Raw genomic sequence first — 25013 nt, 5'->3', positions numbered from 1 at the left:
CTGCCAGCAAAGTAACAGGTGGACATGCTGGTAGCCCGAGCAAGCATGGTACTAGCACCTTTGCTTCTACTTGCAGAGAGGTGCAGGAAGCCTATCTGCTCCATAAAGGTCACTTCTACTTGTGACAGGAAGAATTTAAATATTTATGTCTTTCTCAGCTTTTTGGATCAGGCCTATCTTTATATCTCAGGAGTGCTGAAGTGCTTGGGGCATGTGCAGCACCAGCAAAAGAATAACATTTAAAAAATCTTTTAATAGTAGTTTCACCTTGTTGTGAAGAAACAACAGCTTGTCTGCTCTCACTGACTAGCCAAGATCACTTGGTGGTGGATAAGATGAAGAGGAGGCTCTCTGTATTTCTCCACAGTGATATTTTAGGAGGAATTATCATTAGCTGTTTAGAATTCACAAGAATTCACCTCTGTTCTTTTCTATGTCTATATAAAGCTACAGATATTCCCCAACTGTAGCTTATTGTCAGCCGTTCTGTCAGACGGCTCTGAACCAAAGTCCATTGGCCACTGCTTTCACTGGGTTTCAGTCACCCAACCTGAATAATCAAGTAAACTAACTAAAATGGTTCACCTTCAACCACTCATCAGTGAGTGTTAAAGAAAAAACAACCACACCACCTCAAGTATTCCTTTAAAATACAAGGTAATATATTGGGTTTTATATTCTTCAACAACAACAACAGCATCATTTGAAGAATTAGAAAAGAGCTAATTGCTATTTAGAATATCCATGACTTGGGAAAGAGGAAAATCTATGTATCAGAACCAGGCAGCAACAAAAGTTGAAATTGTTCAAATCCAGCCAATTTCCCACCAGGCTTGCACACACAGTGTTGCTAAGGCTCATTACAGTTTATCATAAATGGAGGTCTAATTAACATAACAAACTGGTCCAAAAGAAAATCCCATCAACATACGTGAAAACAAACCTGATGTGTTTGAAATTCAGCCAACTACAAATTAATTCAACATAGATTACATATACAGGCAGAAAGAGACTCCAGCAGAGTAACTGGCATTGTACTGGTATATATGCCAGAAAGAATCCCTCTTACCCTGTACCGCTCCCACTCACTAAGATGAATTATATTTGTGTACCATATGTTCCCACAAGAAACGAAGAGGTGGTCGACCTCTTATTCTCGATCACTGTGATTTATTTATAAATTAATTGTATTATGTCTCTTCTCCCTTTCCAGGCCACTGACTCTAGGCCAAAGTCAGCTATACTGTGGTCTTGTGAAGGACTGAGGGATTTTACTGCTGGACTCCTGAGCTGTCAGTCATTTATAGCTGCTGATGGCCTTGCTATTAGCATCCAGGCCAGTGCCACTGCAGCACCATGAGAACATCAGTGTAGCAGCAAAGAAGGATGTAAAGATGCCTGAACCTTGTCTAAAATAAGATTAGCTTGAGAAAAGCACTGTATCGGTGTGGCTATATATTCCAGTAACCAAACTAGTCTTTCTGTGAGCATTGCTCTGTGCTATAGAGCTAAGAGCAGAGGTAAGAGAAGGTGTAAGAGCCAACAATGCATGTGATAGCCAGCTGTCTGAAGGATGTTCTGACATAAGCCTGATGAAAGCCATTTTGTCTGCTGCTCCAAATTCAAAATACCATATTAACTCTTGCAGTTTGTTTCTATGAAGTTGATGTGAAATAAAGTAAGGTGTGAATTCACAGCACAAGCCATGCTACAGGATTGCTGCCCAGGAGTACCATGACAAATGCTTTTACCACATAGTAACTTCTTGTACAAGCAATTAGTGTAGAAAATCCACTCAGTGGACATCAACAGACATCTTTCTGCCATAGGCTTTCAGAAACATCATTTTGTCTGCCAAGTAGAACCAGGTGCACTATACTCAATCATATGAATCAAAATATAGTTCAAGTACCCAAGCTATATCCTTCCAAACAAGCAACTTTGGAAATCTTGTTCCTACTCAGCCTGATGCTATGTGACTGAGCAGTGGTTTTCTGTGGGTAACCAGAAGAAGGGACATTTTTTCTTCTATTTTCTTTATTGCTGTGGTCTCTAGATCTAAAATTATCTGAAATACTGCCTTAGTTAAGTTCATATTGCTCTGCCCTTCAGGTCATAGCTGATGCCATGGCCAGAATATCCTCTAAAACACTGGCAGATGTTTGTTTGAGTGGACTTTTATAGGTCTGAAGCCTCATTAGTTGTTTTCATGACCTGAATACTAATTTAGCAGGGTGATTCTTAAGCTCTGTATCTGAACACTCAGGAAATTCTGATGAATTTCACTCTATGGGTACTATTTAGTTATCGTCATTTAGAATAATATGGATTAATTTAATAAATACCTTTTATGCCAATAAAATTCTGTTTGAATACAGCAAATGATTAACGGGATCTCTACAATAAATCTAAGTATTTCAAATCAGGATGACCCAATAAAAAATAAATTGTTGGGTCAAGTGGCAAATGAAAGATATTCAAGATTGGTAACACCTCATTAAAAACCATTTCAGCTGCCCTAAGGCAAGATGTTAATACACAGTAATTGTCTACCCAGAGTGAATCTTTTTCCAGTTACATGAATAATGCAAAATAACTATTTAAATATTCTTGTTTATATCTTTAACAGATTCGCTATAGCTTCAAAAGGAAATCAAGACTTTTTTTAAAATGTTTTATGCTACGATCACAACTTCACAAATAGGAGAAAAAAGGATAAAAACACTCACTTCAAGTGCAAACTTCCCTTGGAAAAAAAAAAAAAAGAAAAAAAAGATAAGAAAATAATTTAATTAGGATAGCTGTGAATCCCACGGAATTAGTACTGCTGCTACATCTGCATTCATTTTGTTGCTGCTATAAAACAGTAAACAAATAATAGGACACCAGTAATAGTAATTTAAACAGTGTGAGTGATGTCTATCGCTGCACCACATAAAATTACAAAATGTTTTCCAATTGTCTATGTAAAGTTTTGTGCGTGTTCAGCATTTTAACAAAGAATATCAGTAAGAAGTGGAACAAAAGTGGCTTTTAATGTAGGTTAGCTCAAATTCTGATAAATCTCAAGTACCTTCAACATCAGAAGACAATCGGCCTCTTCAATCTACCTGTGGAGAAAGAACACATGCAGCACTATCCTTAGCAATAAATAAATGATGTTAATATTGCTTTTGTTATTCTGTTACACAGAGCATTCATTCTGCCATTAAATATTGATTGCCTCTCTGTGTTCTAGTGTGCCAATCCCTATCCCAAGGAGCAAAAGAGCTCCAGAGCCTAAACCTGGAGTTTCCTGAGGGCACAAATACCAGTATAAAAACCTAAAAGAGGAAAGCTTCCACAGAAATTCTGTAGCATTCTCTGTACATACAATCTCATCCAATCATGTGTCTCCTTTGCTGGACTCTTTTGAAAAAAGTAACTTCCCGAGGTGAATTTGACTTGGTTGCATCAGGATGCCAAAAAAAAATAAAAGAACGATTAAGTAGAAAAAGCAGCTGATTAATACATCAGCAAGAAAACTTCAGTAAGGATCCTACTGAATAGAAAGTGAGGTACCTTAAAATGACAACATACACATGCTCAAAAAGCTCTAGAATTTCTCAAATTAGAGACAGAGTGTAAAACTTGGGATATCTACAGTACATTACGGTATGTGTTAATGCTTTCAATATATTACATGCCTAGTTATATGCATGCCTGTTATACGAAAAAATTAAAAATATGAAACTACAACTTTCTTAATAAAGTGATGTTGTTTAGATTTAAGTGTATTTATTTTTATGAACTATGAAAATTTTGTGAATCTCATGTTTTATAAATTAGTGATGGAATTAAGTTGACATCTGTAAAAAATGTAGTGACCATGCAGACAAAAGACTTGAGACACAACACCAAAATATAATCTCAGTGGTGCAATGGGATTCAAATTTGCAACTACAGCAAAACAGATACAACACAATTAAGCTGAAACAGACAAGACTTAAACATTTATTTTTGAAGAAATATTCCGTGGGAGCAAATGATGTGAGAGCTTTATCCTTCTTGAAACACTATTTGGATCATATGTTTCTGACTTTAAACGACTGGAAAAAGGAAGTTTGTATTTCTGCTTGAATTACTATTTTATAAGCTATTTTGCAAAATTTTAGAAATTCTGGAGTTCCTGACACCATTTCCCAAAACTGATACCTCAGAAGATATTTAAAGTAGCTGTCTTGAAATGCACTTAGCATTGAAATAGTTTACAGCTTGTGCCAAGAAAATTTGTACCTTGTTATCTAAACAAATTTCTCCAAAAACACTTGAAACACTTTTGGCTGCAGACACTTGATCAGGTATAATACAGTGTTTCATAATACTATTGTCATATGGGACAATTTCATTAGGTTATTCATGCCTGGTAATTCGTCAATACTATTGTTTCTTGTTCCTCCACTTTACTGTAAGTAATTCAAAGACATAATATTTGTTTTGCAATCTAGAGCAAACATTCTGTTTTGGTGGAACAAGCATGTGTTATCACTGAATTGGGTTTTTCTGCTAGCAAGACACATAGTGGTGACAAACACTAGCTGAAAGGTTTGTGAGCAAAGAAATCCCCAGCTCAGAATTAAGTACAGTTTCCCACTCAATTCTGGTAGTCTGGCCTGAAATGTTCAAATTAATTAGCATACAAATATAATGTAAGTAAATTGTCTCAGTAAAGAACCTTTTAGGCTCAGGAATGACAGTTTCTTCTAGTAACAACATTAACCTGTTGACTTGTGTGGGTTCTATAAGAATAACCCACACAGAACGTGAATCCACAGTGTGGTATGTGAGGAGCTTAAATCTCTGTTGTGTTAGCTAACAAGCTGCTCTTTTAAGTAGACTTAAGCTGTATATTTCTCTGCCTATATTCTGAATTTATGGTTTAATTCAGTCAGGATAGGAAACACAATGAGATAAAAACTTGAAGTTAGAGTAACAAGACTGATCAGATTCCACAAAAATGATGGATTAAGGATATTTCCACAAAAGATGGGCAAAGAACAAGGGAGAAATATACAGCCAAAGGGGACTCCTGTCTCAACTTTAATGTGTTGTCTCTCCACCTTTTAATTTAATTTAGATATGTCGGGACACTAGTCTACCTAAGCGAAATTTTTGGCCTGTGCTCCACTAAAACTGCAGTGGATAAAAAGGGACACCCCATGGTTCATTAGTAGATTCTTTGGTGTCATGAATCACAGTATCAATCTGAGTTTAAGGTTATTGCTTCCAAAACAGACAAACAATAAAATGCATTTTTATGTTTTATTGTAGAAAAGTCTTCACTACTCTTTACTGTAAGGCACTTACTGGACTGCCACCTGTAAGGTTTCCAAGCAGAAGCTGAAAGGAATAGCAAGCTGCTTCTGTTTCTTACAGTATATGAGTTTCTTTTGTATATGAGTGACATTTGTATGTCTAAATGATCAGTTATATTTTTCAGTCTTGAAAGCTTTCACCAAACTTCTGTTTTTAATATGCTTATGTTATATTATTAAAGCTTACTGGAACTTTTATCTTAAAAAACAAACAAACAAACAGTACAAATCAGGGTCTTGTAAAGCACTTTCTTGACAACTATTGATTTGATTAAACTTCCTGCAAAATTTAATAAAATATTTTGCAGGACCTCATTCAAAATTGATTTTTTTTTTCCAAAATATAAGAACATTTAATTTTCAGATTACTGTTATTTTTTATTACAAGTAATACTGATGCAAACAAGACCAAAGCTGTATTCTGGAAATCCCGTGACTGCTCAAACAGGCAATGCATACCTTAGTTATAGCACAGAAAACCAGCAGGGCTTGCACAGATTTTTCAAAATGTGGATATCTATGCTAGAAATAGATATCAGATGGGAACTGCACAGTCTGAAGCCCTCTGAAGAAATTGGGAGCATTTGTGCTTTCTTTCTTATTGATGTGTTCCAGCCTTGATCTGAAAGGTCTGGTTTTAGACAAGCAAGGATAGCTCATGCCTACCATACCCTTGGCCTACCCTGCTGAGAATACCAACAACGTCTCATCTCCATGTGATATTTAATCTAGACTGTAGGCCCCTCAGGGGCAGAGATCACATCTACTTGTCTGTAAAACCTAATGTGCACATATGGCAAAGAACAAATACTAAAAAGGATCACAGGCAATATGTGATGCTAAATTTTGTTTACCTTTCCAACATGAGAATATATTTAAGCCACAATTACTTTCCAGAAAACTTAAGCTTGAGAAAGCCTCCACAGCCCTAAGTCAAACTGTCCACAAGGGTGAGACACCAGTGCAGAAACTTGAAATTCTGTCATTGGACTTTCTGAAGCAAAAAAGTCCTGCTAATGGCGTTTGATGTTTAAGGCTAGTTAAGAAGACTGAATCCTTTGTTTTATCCTAATGTATGTCTGTTCTGACAGCTGCTATCTGATTTAAGGAGAACTGGAGAAACTCCAAAAATGGCAACATAATTTAAAGTAAGGAATGACAGAAGTCTTCAGCTTTTCAAAAATTTTTTTTCTATTTCTTTTCCCAGTCAGAAAGTAGCCTATAGTAGCTGCACACAGTCAGCAATACACTGCGGAGAATTGCTAATCTGTGACTAGGGATCTGGAAGGAATGATGTTACTCAGCAGTGTGCTAATCACCTGATCACGGCAGTTAAAAAACTGTCCTCAACACAACCAAAACGTTCATTGCTAGCAGGCTATCACAGGGTGGGTTGGACTGTTCTGCTTCCAGCTGGAGGTTGTGCCAGAAAAAGCTAGTCTTGCATCTTAGGAGTAATTTAAACAAGCAGCCTGCTTTGGTCAACATGACAATAATCTGAAATAATGCAGGTGAAAAGCTAAAAATTGTCTTCCAAATGCAAGCACCCTCTGTTGAAAGTATAAAGTATGCACATGATCACTGGGTTAGAGCAGGGAGCCAGCTTTCTGCCAGAGCTGGCATAGAAGTAGAACATTATTTGGATTCAAAAACTATGTTAGATAGGACAACAACATTGTCTTTATGACTCATTTTTGTCAGACTGGATTCAAAACTTATACCAACAAATTTGACATTTCATACTGCTCTGCACAAAGCAAGTAAAATGAGTCCATGTTTTAAAACAGCAGGGAAGCTTCCAGTGCTACAATTAACTGGTAACATATGCCACTGCTGCCAAGAGGATTTTTAATCTCTTTAAACATTAATGTAGCATTTTTGCTTCTGTCGCAATAAGGCAGCCATCTGTGTTTGAACCTGCTGGGAAACTAGGGATATGTTTACAGAGAGAGAAACAGAGAGGCAGAGAGGGAGGTAGACAGCCATGTTTCTAGACCCAGCATCAAAGTAACAACTCAAACCTTTTAAAAAGTATTATTAAGGAGTCATATAGCAGTAGGAAGATTGTTCAAATGCTCATACTGCTCAATTTAATTCTGTACAAAAAAGTAACCCCCCAACTTAACACATATTCTCCTTATATAACATACTTGCTTTTCTGCATAACAGTGAGCAATTAATAAAGGATCTCATTAAAGACTGTTATTTCCAGGGGAAGCCTAGTTCCATGACTCTGAAACAAACATCTTATACAATATTAAGCAACAATAGAAAGGTAGAGTTCTAATAACCTTTTCTGCATTTCTGTAAGTACTGTATTATAACATCAGGATTTATTTCAACAGAATATATCTTATAAAGTGAATTTAACTCTTATTAAATATGGGACACTAAAAATTCTGTACCCAAAACCACGTCATATACGCACCTCTAAAGTCGGAGGCTACTGTGATGAAATGTCACATCACTGCACTTCTTCCTATCTGAAGCTCACCAGACCTCTCTTTAGTTTTTCTTTCTACACCAGTACTAACGTATGGCCTGCCCTGGGCTTTAGCCTGGTTTAACAAACTCCACATGGTAATCCCATCTGCAGGTCCCTTTCTCTCCTTCATACCCTGAACGTTGAAGCCACTGGCCAATTTTAATTAAATATGAATTTCTTCAGAGAGAATTATTCCTCCAGAACTGTCATGAAATGGAAATAGAAGGAAAGCCACATTCCTTCAAGAATTTCTTCAGGAAGATCTTCAACTAAAGCCAACCAGGCAATCAGGGCGTGTAAGCTCAGTAACAAGGACAGCTCCACTAAGCCTTGATCTGCTGTTTAAGGACAATGGTTAAAAATCGGGGTACTCTGGACTTGGGAGGACTGATGGAGAGAAACATGAATGGTGCAGGGGTTTTAGTAAAAAAAAGACAGCACAGGGACAACGATGTAAGAACTGGGCTCTGTTAGCCACGTTTTTCATTGAATTATTTTTTTAGTAGGGATTAATGTCCTCCAAGAAGCAGATAGAAAAATGCAAGGTCACAGTTACCCTCTACAAAGGTATAAAAGGGTACAGATTCACCTGCCTTGTAAAATATCAGCTCAGCTTTTTTTCAGTCTTCACTCCTTGGGCTGACAGCCTTTAAAATGTGAATTGGTCTCAGGAAAAGAACATAAGCATGGGCTTTGGCATAAGTGGAGCACACTTCACTCAAAACCATGTCTGGAAAAAACAACCATTGATCTCTCTTGCTTCTGGGGAAGATCCCAAAGCAGCTCACAGCTGCTCAGATGACTGCCCCTGGCTCTAGAGCCAATGTACCCTCAACAGCACAAGCCAGCTGGATCCTACCAGGGCCAGCTACCCAACTGAGCAAGGCATGGGACAAGCTGCCACAAAAATAACCAGTTACAATGGCATGAAAAACACCCCAAAGTAAGGATGAATTCCTGGTAAAATTCTGGTTCTGACACAGATTACTACAGTCTTTATCAATTCACACAGTTAATAATTTTAGTATGGTGGGCTAAATTGTTGAGTGCTGACTTCCAATGTCTTTTGATGAAGCTGCAGGTGCTCAGCAGTTTTAAAAACATAGCCACACAGATTAGGGCCCATTTGTTTTTCCTGGCTACAGCAATTCAGGTGGGAGATTTTATAGAACTTAAGTATGCTTTTTGCTGCTGGGTTATTGCTGGTTGCTGTGGATATATTGACTAATGGATGGAAAGGGGATACAGGAGTGGTCTATTGTGTTATTAAGAATCGTCAAGCAAGAGATAAACCCCCTTTTATATGGATATGTGCATAGGTTAAAATACTTCAGCATGGATTTAGACTCAACTGTATAAATCCTGGAGTGATATTTTTGGCTGCAGCTCCTAATTTAGTTTACATGTAAAATGGCAATAAATAGAAGTTATTTCTCACACAGACAATTAAGTACCTACAATTTATAAAATACCAAGTAGTACACAGACCTCTAAAATCTGGGAAAAAAAATCTCATACTTATTATTTTTGTGATTTATTACATCCTATATATATACCTTATTACATCCCATAAACAACCTAATGAAAGAAAACCTATATGAAAAGAATGACTTCTTTTTGCATGAATATAATACTTGTTCATCTCTTTTTATTCAAAAACAGCCTATTAGGACATGCCTCTTAAGTTTGCTGAACTTCTAACTGGCATGCATTACTTTGGATCCTTATTATGCGTTGAACTAAGAGATGTGTGATGCTATGACAAACTGATTAAGTTCTGACTAAAATTGTGAGCTGCTTTTGTTTGATATACTACATACATAGACAAGTATTTAAAATTTTCCTGCATTGTTTGCCATTATATTTTAAAACATATTTTATTGTAAACCAATTCTCTAAAATCCAATCAAGGTAATTCCTACAGACAAAAATAATAGTAGCTGGACTAGTGAAAGAAACTGAGAAGACAGATGGCAAAATTTCTGACAATGATAGTATTTATGAGCCAACTTCAAAGAAGCAGTGTAATTCATTGAGATGACTCATCACTAAATTTTTAAAACTATTTTGTCTATCTGGTTTTTAATACGTGTGGTTCCAGCCAGATTTTGGCTTTGAAATGATGTGCATGTGATTGCATTGGGCTTTGCTTTCTGTGAAAGATTTGAGATAAAGAACTTTTGTTCCAAAGCAGAATTATTATTTTTTATTTTTTCATAAACTCTTCAGAATACTAACTTTCCACAATTTCTGGGTACAAAATCTTCCTGCGTTACTACTCAGTAGAAAAAATGGGATGCTGATCCTGCCCATGCTTTTGCATACACTCAGTTGTTAAAACACATGAAGAGTTTGATTGAACTATTTGTAAGTCCAAAGCCAAATCTATGTGTATATTTTCCACACACAAATGTGGAAGGGTACTCTACTGTTAGCTAACTTTTCAAAAATGTCATTAACAGATATTTAGCTCAGTGCATACCTATGGGTAGTAAGTAACAACAAACTAATAGTAAAGTTTTGCGATTGATTAAGGACCCCCAAAAATGATTTAGAGAAAAATATTGAAAATAAAAAGCCCAGCATAAAACATGAAATCAAAGGTGCTCTTGTGTATATATATTATATACTGTAGTATTAACAATTTACGATTACTTGCCATTACCTAACGTTGATTTAAACAGAAAATCTGTATCTCTTTTTATGAAACTGTACAATCAGTACAGTGGTAATAACAAATAGTAAGTACACAGGCTATGAAATGTTCTCACCTCAAGTAATCCAGAAGAGGTACAGCTGCAATTATAAATGCAACATAAATATAACTAAATAGGCCAAAAACATCATACTGATGTTTTTTAAAAAGATTTTCACTGAAGAACTGCAGTGTATGCTATATATATATTTAATACAATAAAAAAAATATCTATACTGTTCTTAACTAATCAAATAGTACCAATATACTCCAGAAATGAGAACTGTAACTGTGATGCTACTCAGATTTTTGGAAAGATTTAGATTAGTAAAGGGTAGTACAAACCTGTATCTAGAGGCTGACTATGAACTACTGAAATTTCTTGAATTTTGACTGAGAATAACATTATTTTTAGTTACAAAAATTTCAATGAAGGTGCTTTACAATGAAGGTGCTTTCATAAGATTTTAACATTTCTGATCAAAATATAAGACAACAGTACTACTACGTGAGAACTGTTTAAGTGCAACTCCAGACTCAACCTCTTCTAAACTCACCAAACCTTCTGAACTTATCTTTAATTACAAGACTAAATTTTTTTTTTTTTAATTTTAAATTTAGTTAAAAATTTTAGCTGATGGAACAAAGGAGTTGATAGCACAAAAATGACAGCAGTAAAGAGGAAACAGAAGAAATGTTTCCCATGAGCTGTGAAGATAAAGCTAATTCCAAGTATAAAGACTCCAGAACCACAGAGGAACCTGAGACAAAAATGAGAAGCAAAACTAGAGATACACTGGCAGGAAATATGAAGATGCACTCTGATTAGAAAGAGAATTTACTTAAAAAATAAAATAAAATAAAATAAAATAAAATAAAATAAAATAAAATAAAATAAAATAAAATAAAATAAAATAAAATAAAATAAAATAAAATAAAATAAAAGCAGGATTTTTCAGACTTAATGAGTAAATTAGATCACCCAACTAGACTTCCGTAGAATAATTATTTACTATGAAAGTAAAGATTACAAGCAGTCTTACTATGTGCAAAACAGACTTGTTTGACAAATGAAATAATTAATGTGGACAAATTCCTCAAGTATTAGCTGAAAATCTGGAATGAACAGTAGAGACTCAGTGCATTTGTCTTAAAAACCAGACTGCATAGCTCAATACCATGTCAAGAATACGTATATGTATGAATTGAGACTACAGAAGCCTACATTGGATCTCTGTCCACTTAATTTTTGGTAAACACTGCTTTCCAGAAACTAGTGCTGTTGTTTCAAATATGGATATTTACTTCTGATTGGAAGTTTATTAGTGCCATCATGCAAGAAACTTGTTAACTACTGTACACTATGCTCAAAATTATGTCATGACCAAATTCAAGTCTATTTTTTCCTTTCATCAGCTCTTTACCATCATTGAAACTTCCCTTACACTCAAATCAAACTTATTTTCTCTCTCTCAATCAATTTCCATCCACAATAAAAATCAATTCTCAGTAACTTTGTCCTCCACAAAGTCAATTTTCCTCATGCTGACATACATATTCAAATATATCCCTCTGTAACTCAGCACTACTTAGTGCAGACATCATCAGCATCAATTCAACCCACTATCAATTCCTCATGAATTTATTTGGTTTACCCAGTTAAACAAAATTAATCCCCACCCACACTTGCTCAATCAATTTTCTCATCCTGAAATTTGTTTCCCCTCACTGGCCATCCTGATTAGCCCTCAATTGCACCAAAATGCATTTCAAGTCTGACTTCTGCCCTTCAGAAGCTCTCGTCTCTTACTAGCGAGTCCCTTTCAAGTTTTTATTCAGATTTGTCTTTTCTTATTTTTTGTTCCCAACTAGTACAAATCCTGGAATTCATATTCCATACACCTCACCCTTTTCTTTACACCTCTGGCTCGGGTCTCTCACACCTTATTCGTTCCTAGTTCAGCCCTCCCTGATGTTCATACATCTGTTCTTTTCCATTGTGGCTTCTTGAGCCTCATTAAAAATCCACTAGTCCTCCTTTTCCTTGATGCATCTAGTTTTGTTTCATAGGGTGTATGTTTTACCGCTTTGATTCCAGTAAGTGGCTGAAGCCTGGACTGAAGCATTAACGGCCTCTTCTTGGCATACAGGAAGAATACAAATCAGTTCCTCTAAAGAAGTAATTTCAGCAGCAGATCCTAGTAGCACTGCCACTCATATACATGAGACTACAGTTCTGGCAAGTGGAGCTACGCTTCACTTCCAAGAACTTGCAGTAGGCCTACTACTACGAGTGACAATTTGGGAAAACATTTTCAACTTTAGAAGACTTTCAAATATTCTCTGAAAACCCTCAAACAGATTTTTTTTTTTTTTTAGCAGTAGGAACATGATAGGATATGGTGGCTTAGAAAGAAAAATTTGAAATGTATGTTATGTGTCTGTAAAACATTCTCTAAGAGACAGCAAATAACTTCTTTACAGATAGCACATTTTTCATCACACATTAGCAATATCCCATTTCATTTTATTCTGTTTCAGATATGAAGAAAATATAGGAAATGTCTTCACAGAGGTATCTTTTTTGTACTGATTATTGCTACCTTGGTGAGTAATTTTGTAACGTAAGTGGTGACAAAATAAAATGAAAAGGATACATCATGGAACAATATGGAGCTTGGACACATGGAGTTTGAAGCTTATTCATGTACAAGAAAATATTTTATTTAGAACTTTGGGATGTTCTTCATATCTGGGCGTATTTTCCTGCCCTCATCCCCCAACACTGATATAGTAGTTTCACCAACTTTAGTGAAATATAAGTTCAAATACTTTACTGGATCAAGGAACTAATTCCACCTCTTCCTTTACTTCCGTATATTCATTTATTCTGCTCAAGGTGCTAGTACTTTCTTACACACATACAACTTACATACTTTGAGATTTGAATTCATAGTTCTCAGATGCATATCTCAGTTGCTTTAAATTGTCACAATTCCATTAGCTATTTTCTATGAACATCTCAGACCCAATCCTTCCTTCTAACAAATATTTGTAGGATGTCATTTTTAAAAATGTTTTACAGATGGACTCTGAAGAAAACCCACCCACACATCATATGTCTCTCATGGTGTTTCAATACCTTTTTGTGGATTTTCTTCCAGTCTTTTCTGATTATGTTTTGAAATTAATTATTCTGTAGCTCAAGAAGAAGGAAAAATGAAATCATAAGCAAACATTCTAAATAATATCCAACCAGAGTTCAGCATCATTCAACTTTTGAGTAAGACTTCAGCTGGACTTTGATAGATATGATAGAAAAGTACATGTAGAAAAAAAAAAAAAAAAGAAAAGATATAAATATTCAAGTTTTGGTGTGAAGTATTAGGTGTCATACCCAGAATATCTAAAATAAATTACATGGTTTTATGACATTCACCTTGAACTTTATTTTAATGCATAATAGCGGAAGTCCAGCAGCTACGGTGGCTTGACTGTGTTAACATGCCTGTAATGTGCTCATGTAATGTGCCACAGATTTTTTTGAGAATTGCATAATGCTACCTATCATGGAATTATACTTACATCTCAGTTACTTCCACAACCTTCATCTGTTTGATATCCAACTTCAGAACACTTTGATCTTTGTAGCAGAATAAACAAGGGCATGTGTTTAACCTTTATTTTTTCCCCCAAATAAAATTAACAGTAATTTAGAAGAAAGCAATTGCATTCATTAACGACTGTCTTTAGTTATTGCCTTTAATAGTATATTCAAAATCATAATGTTATTTAAGTATTATGTTTCTAATTAAACTCACTTCAAAAAAAGAGAAATCTTTCAGCAATCATCGTAGGTAAAAACAACAAAACAAAACAATTATTTTGTTGGCGAAGAGTAAGTTATGGCTGACTGCTTTCCTGGAAACACAGCGTATGAGGGTTCCAGTTCCATCCTCTTTAGAAATGTATTAGTACCTATTGTTTTAGCACCAGGTGCACATGTTTGTCTACAAATTATTTTCCTTCTGAAGGCCAAAGAACAAAAGCCAAAACTCTCTAAACTGGAAAATAACCTCATCCAAACTCATATAGAGGAAATCCAAAACTCATAGCTATATCATTGCAAACAAACAAACAAAGAAACAAACAAAAAACAATGCAAAGAAACTGCTCTATGTGCATTATAGTGAGAAAAAAGGACAATATTTACTCAAGAAAACTAACACAGCCTCACTGAGAGATTAACAGAAGAAATGTACTTTCCCTTCGCAGCAAGCTGTATGAGTTTAATGAGCCATGCTGCCAGGGGGACAGAGAAGGGACACTCCCTTCCGACAGCAGGTCCACTGGGGAAAACAGCGAAGCTCAGCTTGATGCTGCAGCTGCCATCACCAAAGGGGACATTTTCACTGCATTGGGAGAGGCCTCATGAGAGCTGATACAGCCCTGTGTGTTCTCAGCCACTGTCTTTCACTCAAATAATAACTGGAAGTAAGGTATCTTCTGTCTTTTACAGCAACTTCTGAATATGTTACTTCTTTAATTTGACTTACATTCGGTTACCCATTTTCTTCTCCTGTACCAAGCATAATGTCATAATGTCTGTGGCTATAGTAACAGTTTGCAGTAATCACGCAGCAATAAGACAAAAACTGGAAGTTTATTTTAATCTTCATTCTATTACACCTTGCTGTACAGTCAGAACAATAAGCTTAAATATGAGACTCATAAGATGAAATAGACTAATGGAATGCCTCTAGAAAAAATGTTAATACTTTAAATTCTATGGGAAATTTTTGTAAGATCTTGCTCCTGCAATTCAAATTGAATAAATCCTTGCAAATTTTCTTGATTCTGTTGTAACAATGAGTATCAAATACAATCATCTGAAGGAATTTTGGAAAACATCACACACAAAATCTACAGCAGATCTTCTTTTCCCTTAGTGTTTAATGTCAGAAGCTATAGAGAAATCCACTCGAGTATTGCCAGGGGCAAAAAGAGGCTTTGGAAGTGAAAAGGTTTCACTTTCTCTTTTACAAATCCCGGTTCAATTTGTTACAAGTCATCCCCTCCCACTCCACTCCCCTGAGCTCCTTCTCTTTCCATGATGAAGCTCTTTGTCCCTAAGTCCCATCTGAATCTCTAAAAGAGAGTCTTAGGTAAGTCTCTGGGTAAAGCACATGGATATTTACCCTGTCTGTGCTTTAATCCAGCCACTGCTGGATTAATGACACAGATGAAGAAAAAGGTAACGAAAGTCACAGGAAATAGGCCCACAGTCAGGCGGTCATTTCCTCCAAAGAGGAACTGGGGTTCCATGAGTAAAAGTACCTTAGCTGGCAATAATAAGGAATGTCCTTCTTCATTTATATTTAAAACAGAAAATAACACTGGGAAATACTTATTGCATTGCTAAGTGATTTTTGTGAAAAAAGATGAATGCAGAAAAAGGTAGGCTCAAAAAATGGCTGGTGTGGCTTTTGGGAGAAGGAAATAGGTGAGCAGAGGAATGCTGTAAGCACACCTGAGTGCTGAAGCAGAAAGCATGACGTGGAAGCCAAAGCAATTAAGCTTGTGCAAACTGCTGAAAGCAGGGAGGATGCAAATTAATCACCTGTATATTTTGATTTCCGAAATAATTCAGGAATGTGGGGAAGGGAAACCATCAGTCCTGGGGACGACAGAGCAGCTAAGTGTCTAGGAATACAGGTGGGAGTAGAGGGGAGACAGAAACACAGATTTCTGTATTTAGAGGAGTGCTTATTCCCTGAAAAAGTAGCAGCAGAAGTAAGAGTAAGTGAAAGGGAGAACCTGAGGAATAAGGTTGCGATGCCCAAATTTGATACAGGAGACAGTTCCCTTTTATCCAGACCCTTAACTAGAGGAAGGCAATAGCAGGCCACTTGTGCAGGGCACACTGCTCAAGGTCCAGGCTGCACCCAGCCACCTGTGGCAGCAGCCCCTGGACACTGGGGCAGAGGCCACAGAGACCGGCTGTCCCAGCACTTCTCCAGGGGCCACTGCTGTTTAATTCCAGAATGAGCTTCTGCTACTGTCTTCACCTCTACAGAGATATATATAAGCAAAGAATGTAGGTCTCAGAGAATGGAATTTCAGAAAATACTCAATGTGTTTGTATACCTGTAAGACAACATGCTCTAAAATATTAACTTTAGACTTAGGAAACAAATTCACATTTTCTTGATTAGGGATCACAACCAGGCCAATGTGTTATTCTCAACTGTTTTCAGTATTACATGTTTCTCTCTTAATATTTGTTTTCAGGTATGACTCTTGGCTTGATTTTCCAGAGCTCAAAAAAGTGTGGAAATTTCATATTCCATTCAGCTCTTTCTCATGAGATATGAAAAGAGTATTCATAGAAAGCAGTTGTATTTGGGTTTAACATTGTTAGCATTTCCTCTCATGAGGGATATTAAATAATTTCATGCACAACTGCTCAAAATATTTTTTAAACTTCTGTAAACATAAGATTGCCAAAATCTAACATATGTTATGTGGTATTTAATCCTCAAGAGGAACTGAAGGAACAAAACACTTCTGCTAAAGTAATTAATAAGCACCAATACAGATACCTAGAAGCTGTTCCATCAAAATGAATCATATCCTCCTGTAAGTCACACCCAATATTTAGCAGTCTAAAAAAGAAAATTCAATACAGAAGAATGCTGGCTAAAATGAGTGCTGAAATCTTATGTATCGAGATCAAATCACCAAAGCTGTGCTACCTTCTGGTGCTCCTGAATTAGGAAAAAAAATAGGGAAGTTATTTGTAGAAAATTAATTTTGCCTATGAGAAATCTGTTTTGGCACAGCATATGAATCCTGTGGGGACTGGCGATTAAGGTTAAAGTGTATGCTAATGAATTATTGAAAGTAAATTAAAAACCAGGAGAGTTCCCTAACTCCATTACATTTGTAAAGGTATTTTTAGTTGCCACTTAAGGAAGTGACAGATAGGTCTTACTCTTCATTTTACTGCAATTTAGAGTAAACAAGATTCTCTGTTAAGTGAACTTGATTATAATACTTTGTAACTATTATAATACTTCATGTATTTTGTCCCAGTATTTATTAAGCAAAAATCAAAACAATGATAGTGAAGTCAGTGTATTAAGTACAGTTGACGTGCAAATTTTATTTTATTTATTTTTTTTTATCAACACAGACCCCCCAGAGTGTAACACAAAGACAAAGTTTCTGCCAGCTCGGTGGAAAAGCTGCTTATCCCAGTTACTGGGCAATGCTGAGTGGTGAGGGGTACAGGAAAATGCTTCCAGCTCAGGACCCACAGCCACAAACCTTCTCCTTCTAAGCCTTGCCCTTCAATGCACTTGATGGGATTTATATAAAAACATTTGTGATGATGTTTTTGGTGTTAGCTAAATTGTCTTCTTGCGTATTAGGCAGAACACTTGTCAAAGAAAAGACTGGATTCAATTTTCCTGTTAGCTTTGAAAATCACATCTTCTAGCCTTGGGACACTACTCCCTGGCCACAAGGGAGCAAGGGAAAAGGTATTTTCTACTCTGCATTTCAAGGTTTAGCAGCACAGAGAAAATAATGTAAAATTCGATGAATGGGAGAAGGAATAGGGAGAGACTGTATCTTAACCAATGAGGTATTTCATTGGATTCCCATTGCTACTTCTGAAATTGGAACTGCTTAACTGTTTTATGCTGCTCTGAATGAATGCTTAATGTAAAAAACAAAATTCAGCTTCTGATGGTTTTAGAATCATGGATATCTCAGGTGGTGTCATGAAGATATAAACTCAAGCTCTTTTGTTTTTTCAATAATCTCTGTTGCTTGAGCTTCACTGCTTGCTCTAGGGCACAATTTAGTTCTCTCTAGAGATGTACTTTATTTATTTATTTTTATTCTTAGTCAAAGAGGCTCTTGAATAACTTCATCACAAAGCAAAATAAAGAGGCCATGAAATTTTGGCTCATCAGCAGAAGAGGTGTACATTAACCTAAGCTGCCTGTGATTAAGGAGGCTGAGAGTAGATCAAGCTTAATTAAATAGATGGAAGAATTTATGAATCAGATTAAAGAAAAGAGAATGATGCTGAACTGTTTACTTACCCCAATATTTGTAAAACAGCTGTTTGTTCAACTTTTTTTTTTTAAATCTTCTATGTAGGATGCGGTTCTGCCAAGTATGGTTTTGTTAATTTTTAGAGACCAAAACACACTTTTATGTAGAGAAAAAGTGTGCAAGCTGCCTACTAGGCTCCCTACAACTACCCCCAGAAATTTACCTTTTACTGAACCCAAAGAAGATTGTTATTAGGTTTTTCTTATTTTGAAGACAACCTGGCCCTTTCACTCAGCACTAAGGTTTTTGGATCCACTGGTAGACTTCAATTTGACAAGCAATAGAGGCTTCAAACACACAAAGCTCAAGAACTAGGAAATGTGGCAGCTTGACAGAGGGAAACCATTGTCTCTACAGAAGGAAAGCTTGAGAGTTCAACATTATAGTTTTGTTTGACCAACCAACATATTTTTGCTGGCCAGGGAGCACACATCAACTGCTCATCCACTGAGGTGCCTTCTCCAGCCCACAGCTGGGGGCTACCAGAGCCTGCTGGTACCACCGCTTGGGTTGGCGGGTGAAGGAGAATCACTGGGCACAAGGGAAACTCTGAAGCCAGGTCTTCTTTTTTGTTAAAGTAATGTGCACATAGGATACATTTGCAAGAAATCAGGATTCCTTGTTTCACAATGGATCTTTCCATGTTTTCATCACATAGGAATTATTTATTTGTAACAAAGCTGAAGCAGAAATGGCCAAAAATCAGATTCTGAAAGAAACCGCATAGGTTTCACAGCTCAACAAACACTGGTGTGGAAAAGCTCTGTTAACATGGTCACATATTTGTGCTGAAAATAACCCTTAGTTGTGGACATACACATCAAGGCAGAGATGCAAAAAAATTTGAAGTATTTTTCCACATAAATTCATAACAACAAAATATCACCTACTAACACAAAGTAGAATAAAGAAAACTAAATCTCATTTTGCTAGGTATTTAAGCTCAGTAACTGTCTAAATGAAAGGGCATTTTCACCCCCTGCTTTTAAGAAACCAAAATTTATAGCAGTATTGTAGGAGTCTTCAAGGTCAAAGGGTATATAGTCTGCTTGCTGCAATATAACCTGACATGATAAATCACGTACAAGCAACTAGCAGTGCTCCTATCATGAATTTGTAGAATGAGAAGAGAAAATTATTTTTACAAAATAGTCATTAAATGATATAGCAATTTTCATTTTTTATGTTTTCTGTTTTACTGCTTTGTTTTTCCTTCACAATAAACAATCCTTTTTTTTATTAAAAAAAAAAAAAAAAGAAGAAGACCTTTCTCTTTCTTATCACCCCCCCCACACACACACCCCCAACAAACGTTATGCCACAGAGAAAGGACTGTTAATAGAATAGTTTTTAGAGAGAGTAGGTAAAAGCTTTCTTGAGGACTATACCAGTACCATATAAAAAGGATTTTTCATGAAGTATCAAATAGAAGTGACACATGTTCAGCCTTTTTGTTGTTGTTGTTATAAAAATACATGCTTATAACATTTCTGAGGATGACAGAGGATCAGAGCATTCAGAAATACCTTAATTTGCTGCTTGCTCTATATGAACTTCACCTGAAGGAAGAAATAATTAGTGGACTGAGAAAAAATAATATTGAAATTCTTTAGTCCTAAATCCTGAAAATATTTTAGGATGATTGAAAGACATAAAGAACCCAAATCTCCACAGAACTAGCAATATAATACAGAAGCACCTGGAAGATATCATTTACAAAATACAGAAGAAGATCCTAATACAACCCTATGCCATTATCCTATGCCAAGGTGGGAGTAGAAGGGAATTTGAGTGTAAAAACTTCAGGCCTTTGATGCAAGCTTTAATGGACGGTATAGACTAATAAAAGTACAATAAAGAATAATTAAAGTAGGAAAAATATATTGAATCCACTGAATTCTTACAAATAAACCAAAACAGCTAAGGATCACCTTACACTCAGATAGGGTAGGATGCAGGTGATTGGAGTGAACTCTGTTATTTGCAGTACTTACTAAGTTTAAGTTGTGCTGCCAGAACTAGCTTTCCAGTTGCACTTCTTTTCAAGAAGTAGCACCGTACACCTTGCAATGACCCATACAAAGGGGGTCTACACAGGCTGACTGTAATTATTTGCTATATGAGAGGAAGCATTTTCAAACTGAGAGAAAAAGGTGGCTTCTTCTAAGTTAAAAACACCTGGAAAAATCCTAAGACTTGGCACCAGAATGAACAGTCCATTAGCATTCCTCCCCCCCATTACTATTCTAAATTTTCCAATGATACCATGTGAGCACTTTATGCTTTTATACTGCAATGCCATACTCCACATTCTTGTTCATTTATAAACCAGTACACTTTAAATTCCTCTTTATGATGATCTTGCAGTGGATTTTGATTACTTCTATCCATACTATTTGCTCAATGAAATGAAGGTAGATGGAGCTGGAAATAGTTATGAAGGTGGGAATGGGAACAAATCCCAAAGGATTAACCTGATCCATGCCCACTGTATTAAAACAGCTTTACTACAGACTTTATTAAGAGGCTGAGTGTGAGGAATGGGCTACCTATTGGTCTTCTAGGGAAGTTTTTCTCCATGTACTTATTTTTTACTTCACTTTCTGTATATATTTAAAGAGATTAAGAACTCTGTGCAACTAGAAAAAGAATAAAAAGCCTAATCCTGACTGTACTTGCTACATGTTGCAGCTGATTACATGTAATTGCTGAAACTCATATATATATATATATATATATATATATGTATGTATGTATGTATATAAATATATATAGATATTATCAGTTAAATTCTGGAATGAAACAAAGAAAATGAAATGCATCTTTTGGTGTTGTTGTTTTGTTTGCTTGTTACTAATTCATGAGAAATCCAATGAAAAGAAGTTAATCATTAATTTTTTTCCCATGAATTTCCGTAAGTATCTACAAATAGTTATTTCAGTACCTCAGAGTTTAGAATTGAACTTTACTGTCTCTTCCAGGAATGCTAATATTTTTAGGGAATACACACTTTTCTGCTTTATGACCTGGATGTAAATTTTAGCATACCTCTGCAGGTCACACATGGAATCACAGAACAAGAAGACTGTTGAATGAGAGTCAACTGTTGACTGGTGAATGGTTAGGAGCTCATGGGCACAGACACCTGGGCCTGGGACCCTACAGACCAGGAAGTGGATCAAAGACAATATTCTCATGCCTCAGATATGGTCACTTGATGGACCATTTAAATTCCAATAATACCTTAGGGGAGTGGTCTTCTTTCATTATGCTTCTAGAAAAATCAGCACTGCCAATGAAAGGTGTTTTTCATTTACTGGTTAAGAGCTGATAAAAATAGTTTATTTTATAGATGTGATGGCTGACTGTTTGAATTAAGGGTTTTTGCATATCATCATCTTCTAGGAACCTTTAGATTTGTAGCTTAAATCCTTCATTTGCTTGTCAAAAATAACTAAATTCCATTTCACTGTAGTTACTTTACAGTAGCCCCCCCATTAGGCACTCTTTCATCCGCATTCCCATGTCAGCTGGTGCCAGTAGCTACCAGCACAGCAGATCAGTAAATGTCTCATTCATTCAAGACAACTAAGGATATTCTCACTGGCCATTTACTTCTAATGACAAAACTGTTCAAAATATTAAAAAAAGGAAACATAAACGTGACTAAAACAACCCTTCTCCTTTATTTAAGGAAAGTCTAGAGTGAAGTATTTATTAGCCAACTGTATACATTTTGCACCTTATTGTGCCTATATGTTAATGCAGAACACCTGGATCACATCACCATCCGCCTTTCAAGTTGCAACATCAAATGTACTGCTGCTCCATTTGCTGGGCAAACTCTAGCAGGACATCAGATTATGGATGTTAAAAGCTCTGATTTTTACACAAGAATCCTGGTAGTGGTACTTTTTAACTGAGAAACTATTTTAACTCATTTTATACGAGGAAGCTTGAAAACATTATCCCAGTGAGGGATATATAAATGGAAATTAGATGCTGCTTTCTGCCCAGAAAGCAAGCAACTATCAGCACCATCGGATGCTCGCTTTTTCTTTTCTTTTCTTTTTTTTTTTTTTTTTTTGGAACAAAAAGCCAGCTGGCATTATTTCCATTTCCTTTATTTTCTCAAGATTGAAAGAGCAAGTCAAACTCACAATTACCATACATCTAGATGGCAGTCAGTGTGTAATAGATAAATCTACCAGCATCGAAGATTAGCCTTTAACTTTTGAGAAGATATCCTGCTCATACTGCACTCATAATTTAATTTAAAATATATGATATGAAAATTAAATGCACCTCTCAAACCTGCTGTTATTCTTCATTCCATTTTTTTTTCCTCTGGATGTGATCACATTCATTACAGTAACTGTGGGCTGCCATTTGTAACTGCACATCTTTTGCATCCAGTGATATAGCTCAGATCTGTAATCCTACTTAAAAGGTGCTTTTACTAAAGCCAGAGGCTAACAAGGCACATTAAAAATCATTATGAGTTACTAAACACAGAAGTCTATGTAAGCACAGGCTGCTATACTTCAAGCCAAATTTACTATTTGTATGAATAGGCCTACTCCCATCTTCAGAGATTGAATAATTTGGAAGGGAACTGTGGCTCTGGTGGAGCTTATAAATGTTGGGGCGGAACTGTCCTACCCATCCAGACTCAACCACATTGGTCCAAGGGTCCTGTGCCATGTGAAAACTGTGCAGGGACTGGCAGGGCCTCCAGCTGCTAGTCAGACATCAACCAGCTCAGGTCTATAGTCTGGTGGAAAAGAAGTCCCAATTTACGTCCTGACTTCTAAGCTCATGACTGTAGACAGCCCTTTCTCAAGGGCAGTAGCTCCAGCAGCGGTGCCTATAAATTTCACAGGAGCCAGGACTGGGTGCTTTATTGTTCCCAAACACTTAATATTCAGCAGTAACAGAGCAAACATTTAATCCCTTCTGAAACACAGTAACTACTCCATTCCACTGTTAAATTCTGCAGAACTAGTACTGCTGCCAACATTTTCGTGTTGTGCTTTTCACTGGCACAGCATAACCCTCACCAAACGAATATATTTAACATACATGTCTAACATTTAAATATATGTTAACTAATGTTAATGTTAATATTAATGTTAATGTTAAATAAATATAGCTTGTTCAAGTAATTCAGAAGATAGTCTTTAAAAAACAAACAAACAAAAAAAAAAAAAAACACAAAACAAACCCTAACTGCTACTTTTTATCAAAATATAGCATAAAATAGACCTGTTTTTATTTCTGTGTTTTATCCCCAAACTGGATAGTTGAAGTTCAAAAAGAAAAGCTGATTTTGTTAATGGGAAGTGGCTTGGGAACTGGAACAAGAAGACTAAAATCTGAGCTGTGTAGCAGACATCTTCAAAACGTGTTTTCTATTGCTTATCCTCAAAACATGGATAGTAAAAGTATCCTAAATCAGAAAGGTCTGGCACTCCCAATATTTCAGCCAGCCTGCCAGAAATGTCCATATATAGGTTTTTGAAATTTATGAAGGGAACACACCATTAACAGCAACAGTAGCTGTCACGGAAGAGCTCTGCCTGGTGTCTGAGATCACTGCAGCACCTCTGCAGACTTCGAGTGGGCTGAAACTTTGGGATTAGGCGGCCTTACAAAAATGTGCTTTTAGAGATAAATGCAAGCTAACTATCAGTATGATTAAGACAATAGTTCATAAACACCAACTCTGCAATTGTATCTTTGCTGCTGGCCTTTAGAGGTACCTTTCTATCGCAGATCTGTCTTGTACAAACCAAAACGTACATCGCTGTAGAAGCTGAGCTACCTTGGAAGTGCAATCTGGCTAAAGAGAAACTGTTGTTTGCTATACAGTTACTAATAATGAAGATAAATCCTAAAGAGAATTAAACCATTAATATAGAGATTTCCAAACCAGGGTTCAGCATGGACAAATCATAGTGGAAAAGCAGTACAAACTAACATGAGTGGATCTACAAAGGATCTGGGGTTGCATCCCTTCACTTGAAGTAATTATGGGCAACTCTGGAAACTGTGATCTTGATAGAAAAATACACTGCTGCAAATGCTCAGCTTTTAAATGGTTTTGGTTAGTTGTTAACCAAATTAGTCTGCAGCTACTAATTTTCAAATGTAGCCATCTGGTTTACAGAGTGACCACAGTGGTGCAAATCATAACCCTGGATTACAGGTATATTCTTTGTTCAAAATACATTTACTAATGAAGAGAAAAGCAAACAATCAAAACAAAAACAACAAACCAAACCAGAAAAAAACTTTGGTGCTCATTGCTGCAAGTTTTTTTTTTTTTTTTTTTAAACTTGTGCCTGTTCAC

At 36.2% G+C, this 25013-nt stretch overlaps 1 long non-coding RNA gene across 2 annotated transcripts in view; it reads right to left on the bottom strand.

Annotated features, from left to right (window-relative positions):
* LOC137863907 (uncharacterized) overlaps positions 1-25013 on the bottom strand; it is a 361629-nt gene that overhangs the window by 34933 nt on the left and 301683 nt on the right. Inside the window, exon 2 of one of the 2 annotated variants that reach the window (XR_011101213.1) lies at positions 3074-3110. The exons of the other annotated variant lie outside the window; for it this stretch is intronic. This is a non-coding gene — a long non-coding RNA (uncharacterized lncRNA). The remainder of the gene's footprint in view (positions 1-3073; positions 3111-25013) is intronic. 2 annotated transcript variants of the gene reach the window in all.

The sequence above is a fragment of the Anas acuta genome, chromosome 13 (genome assembly GCF_963932015.1).
Source record: "Anas acuta chromosome 13, bAnaAcu1.1, whole genome shotgun sequence".
NCBI classification, from domain to species: Eukaryota; Metazoa; Chordata; class Aves; order Anseriformes; family Anatidae; genus Anas; species Anas acuta.
Note: the sequence above shows the minus strand (reverse complement) of the source record. Positions and strands in the feature narration are given on the sequence as shown.